The sequence below is a fragment of the Podarcis muralis genome, chromosome 15 (assembly GCF_964188315.1).
Source record: "Podarcis muralis chromosome 15, rPodMur119.hap1.1, whole genome shotgun sequence".
Lineage (NCBI taxonomy): Eukaryota > Metazoa > Chordata > Lepidosauria > Squamata > Lacertidae > Podarcis > Podarcis muralis.
The window spans coordinates 30,984,591-30,995,962 of NC_135669.1; positions in this window are offsets into that span (position 1 = coordinate 30,984,591).

Below are 11,372 nucleotides of genomic sequence, written 5' to 3' on the forward strand. Positions count from 1 at the left end.
CACGCATTTAACCAGCGCAGTTCCAATCACATGCAGATGAAGGCCGGCTGGTTGAAATCCTGCACGTTCAGTGCAAGCAAGGTGGAGAGCTTAAAACCTCTCTTAGCCCCAGCTTTTCAGCTCTCTTCCTTGCTGGGGTGTGTTTGCATGCTCAGCAATGTGGACTCTGGAAGGCTAGGGATGCTCATGCAGGGGTGGTTTGAGCATACGTGTTTATATGCAGAACCCTTGGAACCAACCCCCCGTGTAAGATGTGATCGTATCGTGTATATATCTGTTTTGGGATTTATATCCGTAACGTTCTGTAGCCTTTCCTCAGCTCTGGGTTTAAGTGGGTTTAAGTGAGGTCTCTGATCACTCCTTCCTTACCAGAAGCTCACTGGAAGGGTCCATATTGCACTGAATTGGGTCTCTCTTTCCACCCTGTCAAATCCTCTTCCCTTTTGCCAGAGAACCGATGACACTGTTCAGACACAGTGACTTGCCAGCCTGAATTGATGAACTTGCTCGTAACTGATTTTTTTCTACACCTGTATGGGATTGGCAAAGGGCTGGGAGGTTTGGGTGGCGCACGACCCTATCTTAGAAGCTCTTGCCTGCAAAGAGCAAAGCTGTTTCCCCTGCTATTAAATTCATCCTAAGTATCAGTGACTTCTGGTTCTGTTTTGTTTTTTTAATGCCAAACCTGCAAATATAGGAGCATAGGAAGCTGCCTTATATGCTGAGCCACTCCATCTAGCTCAGCATTGTCCACACTGACTGGAAGCAATTCTCCAGGGTTTCAGACGGGTCTTTCCTTCTCCCTTTAACCTCAAGGTGCCAGGATTTGAGCCTGGGACCTTCTGCAGGGAAAGCAGACACAAGACTTGCAATTTCCCACCCCCTTCAAATAACACAAGGAGAGAAGCTGAGCTTTATAGTGTCAACGGCTTGATGCCGCAGTACAACACGTTTTGGAATCGCCGCTTTTTTGCATGTCTCCCCCTGGCTTAACCATCTTACTTGTAGATGTGGAGATCATTGTCGAACTGTGGAGTAGATTTCCAAGTATCTCGGTTTTCGAGCGGCTTCTGGAACCAAGGCCAGACAGGAAGTTGAGAGGAATCTGCAGGGAGGGATCAGGAAGAACGTGTGGCTTCTGATGGTTAAATGCCTTGGCTTGCAGGGCAGAAAGATACTGATGAAATGAAGAGGTAAGAAGGTGGAAAAGAGTCTCCAGAAGTGGGGTTTTATGTAGGAAAGACAGTGAGCTCAGTTAACCCCAAGACAGGATTCTTGGGGTCAGAATTCCTTTAAAAGAAAAAATAATCATAGGGTTGGAAGGAAACCCAAAGATTGTCTGGTCCAGGGTGAAAAATGAGGTGATAAGGCTTTCAAAGTTTACTGTTGTTTACAACTGATTAGCATAAAGGAAGTCACAGAAGAAGGAAAAGTATCATAGGATGATAAAATTGTAGAGTTGGAAGGAACCCTGAGGGTCATCTAGTCCAACCCCCTGCAGTGCAGGAATCACAGCTAAAGAATCTCTGGCAACCTCTTGTTTTAAAACCCCAAATGAAGGAGAGTCCACTTTCCACCCGTGTTGCAGCCCCTCAGATACCCAGGACTGTGAGCTCAGTTGAGTTGCAGTACTCAGAATTCATTCCAGGGCTCAGGACTCATTCTTTCTAAGCCTGTGTCTTTTGCACCAGCTGGTGGATATTGGGGTTCTCGTAAAATAACAAAGATTCCTGCAAGTCTGCCAAAAGAGCGTGAGTACAGCTGTTTTGCTGTTCAGGACCCTTCTCCATTTTTTTGCAATAAGTTCAGACCGAGACTGTGATCCATTTGTGTCCTCGCTTCCTTTGTGTTCCTTTATTCTGTGAGCTCTTCGGAGTTTCTCGAAAGGTAAATATTTTTATGGCGCTCGCTCCTTAACCCCAGGTACATTGGTGGGACAAAGCTGACCACAGAGAACTTGTATTTTACCACTTCCGTTCTGAGAGCAGGGGTGCATGCATCTGCGAGTCCCTCCAGCTGTCACTGAGGATATCCCAACTCCTGGCGGCCAGCAGGACTAGTGGTCAGAGGTGCTGAGAGTTGAAGTCCTGCAACATCTGGAGGGCTACAGATAATATCCACCTCTGCCTTAAGAAGGGGGCTCCTTTCCCTGCCGTTGTTCCTCTCTTTGTGACGCCCTTAGGTGCTAATTCTGGTTTCCAGGTCCGTACATTCTCTCCGAAACTCTGTATCATCGCTGCTGTTACTGAATTGCTGTTGAATGAAATTAAACCTCTTCCACAACAAGGTTCTCTTGCATTCACTGTCTTTTTGTATAGTAGTCAATGCCTCGTTTCTTAACTGGACATGTTAAACCTGGCACAACTTGTTCCTCTCACCCAGGAAGGTGGTGGAGGCAGTGGGACAAGTGATCAGGCCAGTGGGCTGTCTCCTCCAGCATCCTGTTCCCACAGTGGCCAACTGGATGCCTGCGGGAGACCAGCAAGCAGGATTCGAGCACAAAAGCCCTCTCCCCTCCTGTGGTTCCCAACAAACCGATACTGCCTCCAAGTATGGAGACTAGTAGCCATTGATACCCCTCTCTTCCCTGAATTTGCCCACTCCTCTTTTCACGGCCTAGGACCCTCGTACCTACGGGACCGCCTCTCCTGGTATGCCCCACGGAGAGCCTCAAGGTCCATAAATAGCAACACCCTAGAGGTCCCAGGCCCTAAGGAAGTTAGATTGGCTTCAACCAGAGCCAGGGCCTTTTCAACTCTGGCTCCGGCCTGGTGGAACGCTTTGCCTCATGAGACCAGGGCCCTGCAGGATCTGATTTCTTTCCGCAGGGCCTGTAAGACAGAGTTGTTCCGCCTGGCTTTGGCTTGGAGCCAATTTGATTCCCTCCCTCCCTCTCTTTTTTCTTTTCCTTCTCCTCCTGCAAAGAGGCTACATTTTAATATTTTAATGTTCCATTATTTTAATGTTGTATTTTATTTTTGTTTCTAAGTTGTAATCATTCATCTTGTTTTTATTATTGCTTGTAAGCCGATCTGAGCCCGGCCTTGGCTGGGGAGGGCGGGGTATAAATAAAAAATTATTATTATTATTTTAAAGCCATGCAAGCTGATGGCCGTCACTGCCTCCCGCAGCAGTGAGTTCCAGAGTTCAGCTATGCCCTGCGTGAAGAAGGACTTTCTTTTGTCTGTCCTGAATCTTCCAACATTCAGCTTCATTGGATGTCCGCGAGCTCTAGTGCTATGACAGAGGAAAGCTGCTCTCTTTCCACTTTCTCCAAGCTGTGCATCATTTTTTAAACTTATGTCATGTCACCTTTTACTTGTCATTTCTCTAAAAGGTCCCAAACGATTCAGCCTTTCTTCATAGGGGTGCATCCCATTGATCATTCTGGATGATCCTTTTCTGAACCTTTTCCCAACTCTACATGGTGGGTTAGCCAGAACCGTACACAATTATTCTAAATATGGTAGCACCATTGATTTGTATAATGGCACGATAATCAGTTTTATTTTCAATTGTGCAGTCGAACTGTGGAGTATCGTGCAGAAAATAGGAGTCTGTGTCCATCTCCATGAAATCTGCCCCTTCACAATTATGAATGGTGTAAGAAGTGGTTCCTGGGCCTACGCTTGTGGTTGGACTTGTGTCCCCCTCTTACTCATTTCTCTGTGTGATGAGAGCTCAGGTCCACATCAGCTGGGACCACCCATCACTTGGCATCATTATGGCGCTAGATGATTGGCAGCTGCGTGGGCCTGTCTGCCTGTCACAGTTGGCCAAGGCAGTGGGGAAGGTAAAGATCTAGCCCAGTGGGACAAAACGTTTTCCCATCTCTGCTCTTAACTACTGTAGCACAGCATACCCTTTTGCTGACCGGTGTAGTGCAGTGGTTAGAGTGCTGGACCAGGACTTGGGAGACCAGGGTTCAAGTCCCCACTCAGCCATGAAGCTCACTGTGCCAGTCACAGTTTCTCAGCCTAGCCTACGTCAGAGGGTTGTTGTGGGGATTAAGTAAGGGGAAGAACCATGTACACCACCTTAAGCTTCTTGGAGAAAATGGTGGAAATAAATGCTATTATTAATTATTATTATTATTATCCAGAATAGAAGTAATTAGAATCATAGAATTGTAGAGTTGGAAGGGGCTCAAGGGTCACCTAGTCCTACCCCCTACAATGCAGGAATAAAACATCCCTGCTATAAAACATTTCAGTACTGCCCAGATGCTGATAAGCTCCCTGCCAGATTTTAGCCCTGTGGATGTTCCTTTTCTCTAACACTAGGTGGCAGTGCAGGGAAAGAAATAGGTGCAAGAGCCAATTTCTCCCCACTTATTCAAACACTCACCAGATCGTACAAATATGTTTCTTTTCCTTCCTCTCTCTTCCCCCCCTCAAATGTGCAGAGAAATTCCAAAGCACATACTGGAGCAATACTTCCATTAGGCCAACCGACGGGTCCCAAAATAAAGCAGCACACATGCTTTGGAGCATCCCAGGGATGCTTCATCATGCTAGATAATTAAAAAAGTATCCTGGGTCAAATAGTTGGGAGAGCACGGGCTTCTCAGAGGGATTTCTTCACGCGTTTTCATTAGTTGGTTGCATCAAATAACATTTAAAGCCTACCTACATGCTTGGGATAAGGGTCTTCATGGAAAGCCTTGTTTGCAGAAGGCAGTGACGCTATTAGTAATAATTTATGAAAGTCAGAGTAGTGGTTAGAGTGTTAGACTAGGACCTGGAAGACCAGGGTTTGAATCCCCACTTGGCTATGAAGTCCCCTGGGTGTCCTTGGGCCAGTCACTTACTCTCAAGGAGGCGTGCATGGTTTCCTTCTCTCTTCAATTACAGTGGGACCTCAGGTTAAATACTTAATTCGTTCTGGAGGTCTGTTCTTAACCTGAAACTGTTCTTAACCTGAAGCACCACTTTAGCTAATGGGGCCTCCTGCTGCCGCTGCATCGCCGGAACCTGATTTCTGTTCTTATCCTGAAGCAAAGTTCTTAACCTGAAGCACTATTTCTGGGTTAGTGGAGTCTGTAACCTGAAGCGTATGTAACCCGAGGTACCACTGTAATCCCCACAACAATCTTGTGAGGTAGGTTAGGCTGAGAGGCAGCGACTGGTCCACTGAGTGGGGGTGGGATTTGAACCCTGGTCTCCCAGGTCCTAGTGCAGCACTCTAACCACTACACCACACTGGGCCTCAACACAAACCCAGAGCAATTTCTCTCCCCATCCCTCCCTGAAGCCGTCCGTTACCGTTGAAACATCTGCAAGCGCACTCCTGCTTATTACATTCTGGTCATTCTTGAGGCTGCATTTCTGGCCCGAAGAAATAACCCCGTGCCACGATCTTCGTGGTCATACAGCCTTGAACAATCAGTAACTCTGTTTGCGACCAAACCATCCGGAATGCACTTGCTGGGAAGACCCTGCCTGCGTCCAATGAATGTGAGGTTCTTAGCTGTGCCTTGCAAAGATTCATTGCACCACACAGAGCACAAGAATTTCAGGAAGGCAAACTTATTTCTGCCATTGCAGGTAAGTGGGTTTTTGTTGTTGTTGCTGCCAATATTTTTTAAAATAAGTAGCTTGATTCATGGCGCTTCTCGTCGGGAGTCTTCCCACTGATCCATAATGAAATTCAGACAGGTGGATTTGTACTTAGCTGCAACTTGAAGCATGTAAAGTTCAACAGGGGCTGGTATCCAGCGAAGTCATACCCCAGCGTAGACCTCCTGAAAGCACTAGGCTTAAGTCCCTTATTTTCGCTTTGGCTGTTCCCGAGTATGTTTCAGTGTTTCCCAAACTTGGGTCTCCAGCTGTTTTCGGACTACAGTCCCCATCATCCCTGACCACTGGCTTGCTAGCTAGGGATGATGGGAGTTGTAGTCCAAAACCAGCTGGAGACCCAAGTTTGGCAAACACACTTATAGGGCTGCGATGGGAGTGCGGACCATACTGAGCTAGTTGGACCAATTGGTTTGTTTTCATGGGAAGGACCCATCGCTCAGTGGGTAGAGCATCTGCTTTGCATGCAGAAGATCCCAGGCTCCATCCCTTTCCAGGTACGGCAGGGAAAGATCGTTTCCTGAAACCTAGAGAGCCACCGTCTCCTAGTGCAGAGACAGTGCTGAACTAGACAGACACAGGGTCTGATACAGTGCAAAGCAGCTTCCTCTCTTCCTGTTTAAACATTTGAAACCATGAGGACCAGCACCTTGATTTCTCTTTTAAGGGAAGGCACCGCAGCTCAGTGGCAGAGCATACATTTTGCATGCAAGAGGTCACTGGTTCAGTCCCCAACAGCATCTCCAAGGAGGCCGGAGGAGACTTCTGCCTGAAACCCCAGAGAGCCCATTGCCTGCCAGTGTCAACAATATTGAGCTAGATGGACCACAGCTCTGACTTTCCTGAAGGTAGCTTCCCATGTCTCTAGAGTGGGGGATTTGCATTTAAAAAATAAATAAATCATAAAATTTATACACTGCGTGATTGTTTAAAAGCACTTTACGAAGAGGAGCAAACAATAAAATTATCAGTAAAAACATCTCTTTAAAAATTCAAAAGATATCAGCAATAAAGTAAAAACAGATTGAAACACACACCAACATCCTGCATGTTTGGATAGGCTGGTCTAAACAGGTGCTAAAAAGAACAGTGAAGGAGTCTGCCTGGGGTCAAGAGGCAGAGAGTTCCAGAGTGTAGGTGCAGCCACACTAAAAGATGGATATTTGCACATGCAGAACGGGTATTAGGTGGTACCAACAGGTACATGACTTCTCTGCAATGGGAGAGGTTAATTTTTAGGCTGGAGAACTGCAAATGGGCCCTGCACCCCCCCACCCCAATTAATCCACTCTCCTCCCAGCAAGACTTTCTCCTAGCCAAAGGCCTCAAAGGATTCCTGCGTCAGGCGGCCAAGTTCCAGAAAGTGCGGTCCGCGCCAGGAATCTCTTTTTCTCTGCTCTTTCTCTCCCCCCTCGATAATGAAATATTGATGGGAGTTAAATATTCATGGATCGTTTGCGTCGGGAGCTTTTTAATCCGTCTATTAAAGGACGAGAGAGAGGCCTTTGATGATGGGGAAACTTTTTTGCCAGGCTTCGAAGATCCCTAAATCCTCCAGGTTAAAGTCGGGTTTTTAAATAGGGCCTCCCGTAATGTCCTTGGCGATTTATTTATTTAATTGAAACGCACGTCTGTGTGTCATATATCTTACTTGTCGCTTGAAATACTTCTTTTGGAGGATCTTGGAGTTTCTTTGCATGAAACTCAGGCTGGTTTGCAGCAAGGTCAAAGAAGTGTGTGTCTGGACGTGATGTGGAGCTATGTACTTGCGCATGAAGACCTCTGCACACACCAATTAGTTATTTATTAAATTTATCGCATTGAAAGCCTCAAGCGACTTACAGTGCAAAACAAACAAATACATTAATTCAGAAGCATGAGGACTAGAATCTTACTTTTCAAAGGGAGAAGCATGGCCTGTTGCAAACAGGAGCTTCATTTCCCAATGGCATCTCCAGGTAGGCCTGCGAATGTTCCTTGACTGAAAGAGCAGTGGCATAGCGTGAGTTGCCAGTGCCCGGGGACATGCGGAGGGAGGGAACGAAGGAAACAGAGTATGCATGCACTTTCAACTGCCTAGTGGCATCCACCCCACCCAGGAGATTGCAGCTGCAGAGATAAGAAGAGAAGAGTCATTCCGTTTTCTGGAGCTGTATTGAAGCAGCGCCGGGTGTTGATATCTTGTGGCCCTCAACATTTTGCGCTGGGGCAACCACCCACGCTATGCCAATCAGTACTGAACTAGACGGACCCTGTGGTCTGACTCTGCATAAGGCAGCTTCCTGTTTAAGCTGCCCCTTTTATTCAGAACTGGACTGGAACCTCGCTTTGTTTTTTGGTGGAAGGACTGTCGCCGAGTCCTGCGACAACGAAGCCCCTTCATCTCTGGATTTCAGAGGCGCTCTGACACCGTCTCACGCAGCTCTTCCGAAACAGCGGCAGCGTCGGCTGTCGCTGCACTTCAGAGCGAGGCGAACAGAATTTCGGCTCGTTGCTTTTTGAAATACAGCGGGGGCTTGACAATCTCGGCTTTGTAGCCAAGGGAGCCCCCGCCGAGCTGCGGAGGATGCACAGATGTTCCTCAGAGAGGGATGTGGTTCCCCCTCTCTTTGCCTGCCCTGCCTTTGCATCAGGGAACTGCAGCTGCACTGATTACAGAGAAAAAGAGACTCTGCGCACCTTGAAAAGTGGTGACATTAGGCACCTAATTTCTAAGCTTTCAACTTGAAAGTGGTGGCGATGCTCAGAACGTGGCAAAACCTCCCCACCCTCCAATATTTGTCCTTCACATCTACTTCACTGATGTGGATATTGTGTTGTTTTTGCAGTTGGTGGAAAGGAATTGGATGTGTGGCACTATTTTGGAAGGGGGCGGCAGGCAGGGGGACAGATGAAAGTTTTTCTGATCTATTTCTGAGCCCGTTTTATTCCCCCAAAGGGCCCTACAAAGAATGATAGCAACGACAACAACAAAACCAGCACGGTGCCATCAAGTACAGCAGAATTGTTATATATCACACTGGCAATGTGTTAGGATCACAGAACTGTAAAATTGGAAGGACACCAAGGGTCATCTAGTCTAACCCCCTCAGTAAACTATCAGCTAAAGAATCCCTGGCAGATGGTCCGTCCAATCTCTGTGCAAAAAGCTCCCACAAAGGACAGTCCGCCGCCTTCTGAGGGAGTCCGTTCCACTGTTTGAACAACTCTTGCTTTCAGAAAGTTCTTTGTCATTTTTTGTGAGACTCTCCTTTCTTGCCATCCAATCTGTTGGTTGGGTCCTAATCTCTGGAGCAGCAGAAAACAAACTTGCTTCATCTTCCATGGAGCAGTCCTTCAGATACCTGAAGATGGCTAGCATATTACCTCTCAGTCTTCTTGTCTCTGAACATCCCAAACTCCCTCAACAGTTCCTCAAAAGCATGGGTAGGCAAACTAAGGCCTGGGGGCCGGATCCAGCCCAATCGCCTTCTCATTTCGGCCCGTGGATGGTCTGGGAAGCAGCGTGTTTTTACATGAGTAGAATGTGTCCTTTTATTTAAAATGCATCTCTGGGTTATTTGTGGGGCATAGGAATTCATTCATTCCGCCCCCCCCCCCCCCCCCCGCCGCCCCAAAGTATAGTCCGGCTCCCAACTAGGCCTGAGGGACACTGGACTGGGCCCCCCTTGCTGAAAAAGTTTGCTGACCCCTGCTCAAAGGGCTTGCTTCACAGACCCTTCATCATCTGCACTCCTTCCAGCTTGTCAATATCCTTCTTAAACGGTGGTGCCCTGAACTGAACACAGCACTCCAGGTGCGGTCTGACCAAGACAAAATAGAACAGTGCAATGACTTCCCTTGATCAGGACACTAGACTTCTGTGGATGCAGCCTGGAATAGCATTAGCCTTTTTTTGCTGCTGCATCACACTGTTGCCTCATGTTAAGCATGTAGTCTGCTAAGGCCCATGTACTGCTGCCAAGCCAGGTGTCCCCGATCTTATATTTGTGTGTCTGGCTATTCCTGCCTAAATGCGGAACTTTACATTGGTTCCTACTGAAATTCATTTTGCTCTTTTTCATCGGCCTAGGACCCTTGTACCTACGGGACCGCCTCTCCTGGTATGCCCCACGGAGAGCCTCAAGGTCCATAAATAGCAACACCCTAGTGGTCCCAGGCCCTAAGGAAGTTAGATTGGCTTCAACCAGAGCCCAGGGCCTTTTCAACTCTGGCTCCGGCCTGGTGGAACGCTCTGTCTCATGAGACCAGGGCCCTGCAGGATCTGATTTCTTTCCGCAGGGCCTGTAAGACAGAGTTGTTCCGCCTGGCCTTTGGCTTGGAGCCAATTTGATTCCCTCCCTCCCTCTCTTTCTTTTTTCTTTTCCTTCTCCTCCTGCAATGAGGCTACATTTTAATATTTTAATGTTCCATTATTTTAATGTTGTATTTTATTTTTGTTTTTAAGTTGTAATCATTCTTCTTGTTTTTATTATTGCTTGTAAGCCGCTCTGAGCCCGGCCTTGGCTGGGGAGGGCGGGGTATAAATAAAAAATTATTAATATTATTATTATTATCCAAAGGAGGAGGCCAGCAGTAGGTGGCACCAGAACAAACGACAGGCAGAACCAACTCAGCCCAGATTTGTTTCCATCCTCCTTCTTGCTGAGTCCTACATGGGCAAAACTGAGATGGAGGAGGAGGAGGAGGAGGCTGACAACTAGGCCACCCCCTGAACTGGTTGACAGTAAGGAGGCAGGCAGATCAGGGCTGGATGAGGACAGACTGAGAATGGGGAGGTGGTGCCCCTTTGCCCTAAGGAACCACCCTCCACAGGGTCTCCTTTCAACACCTCTTTCGCTCTTGGTGTTACTTGGGAGTCATGCTTCCTCATTGTACTGCAGGGGGTAGGACTGGGTGACCCTTGTAAGGTTACCAGATGTCCCCATTTCCCAGGGACAGTCCCCGGATTTACAAATCAGCCCCCATACAAAATCCTATCATTCCTACTGAAGTTGAAAAAAGTCCCCGGATTCATTGAAAAAAATCTGGTAATCTTACCCTTGGGGTCTCTTCCAACTCTAGAATTCTATTCTTCTTCCACCAGTGGTTTGAGCCCACCCAGGGGTGGTTGGGGGCAGAATTCCTGCATTGCAGCGGGTTGGACTAGATGACTCTTGAGGTCCCTAACTCTGAGTCTATGATATTAAACTGTGCTGCAGCTTCAGCCCCTGTAGGGGGCAGTAGAGGACAAGGCATTGCCGGGTTCTTGGCAGAGAAACATCCGCGGAATTTTCGGGTTCTTCTATTCCCAAAGACCTCGTATTTCTCACTAAACTGCGGAGCCCCGGAGGGCCCTTTGTCAACTTCTCCGCAAGGCCTAAGTGCCGTAATCCAATTAACACACAGCTGGAGGCTGCTGCCTCGAAAGCGGTGGCTTCAGGCTTTGTTTCTGAAATGGTGGGGTTTGTGGGGCTCAGGCCCCCACTTCTCCAGTGCCTGAGATCCACGGGAGGCGGCTGCAGTTATGGCACTCAGCACATGCACAGAGACATCTTCTTGTAACTGGCATGGGGTATGGTGGAGAGCAGGGGCGCCGACTTATAAAAAATATTGGGGGGGCCCATACCGGGGTCCTGGGGGAGGGAGAACGCGAGAAGCAGCGCGAGCCTCTGAGAGAACGCGAGACCCCGCGCAGCTGCTGCTCCTGCCTCAAGGCAGCGGGTTGGCCGGGTAGGCGTCGGTTCCTTGCTTGAGCAGGACCCCGGTGCCTGCCCGCCTCCCTCCAGGTAGACCGGGTAGGAACCTGTACCTTCG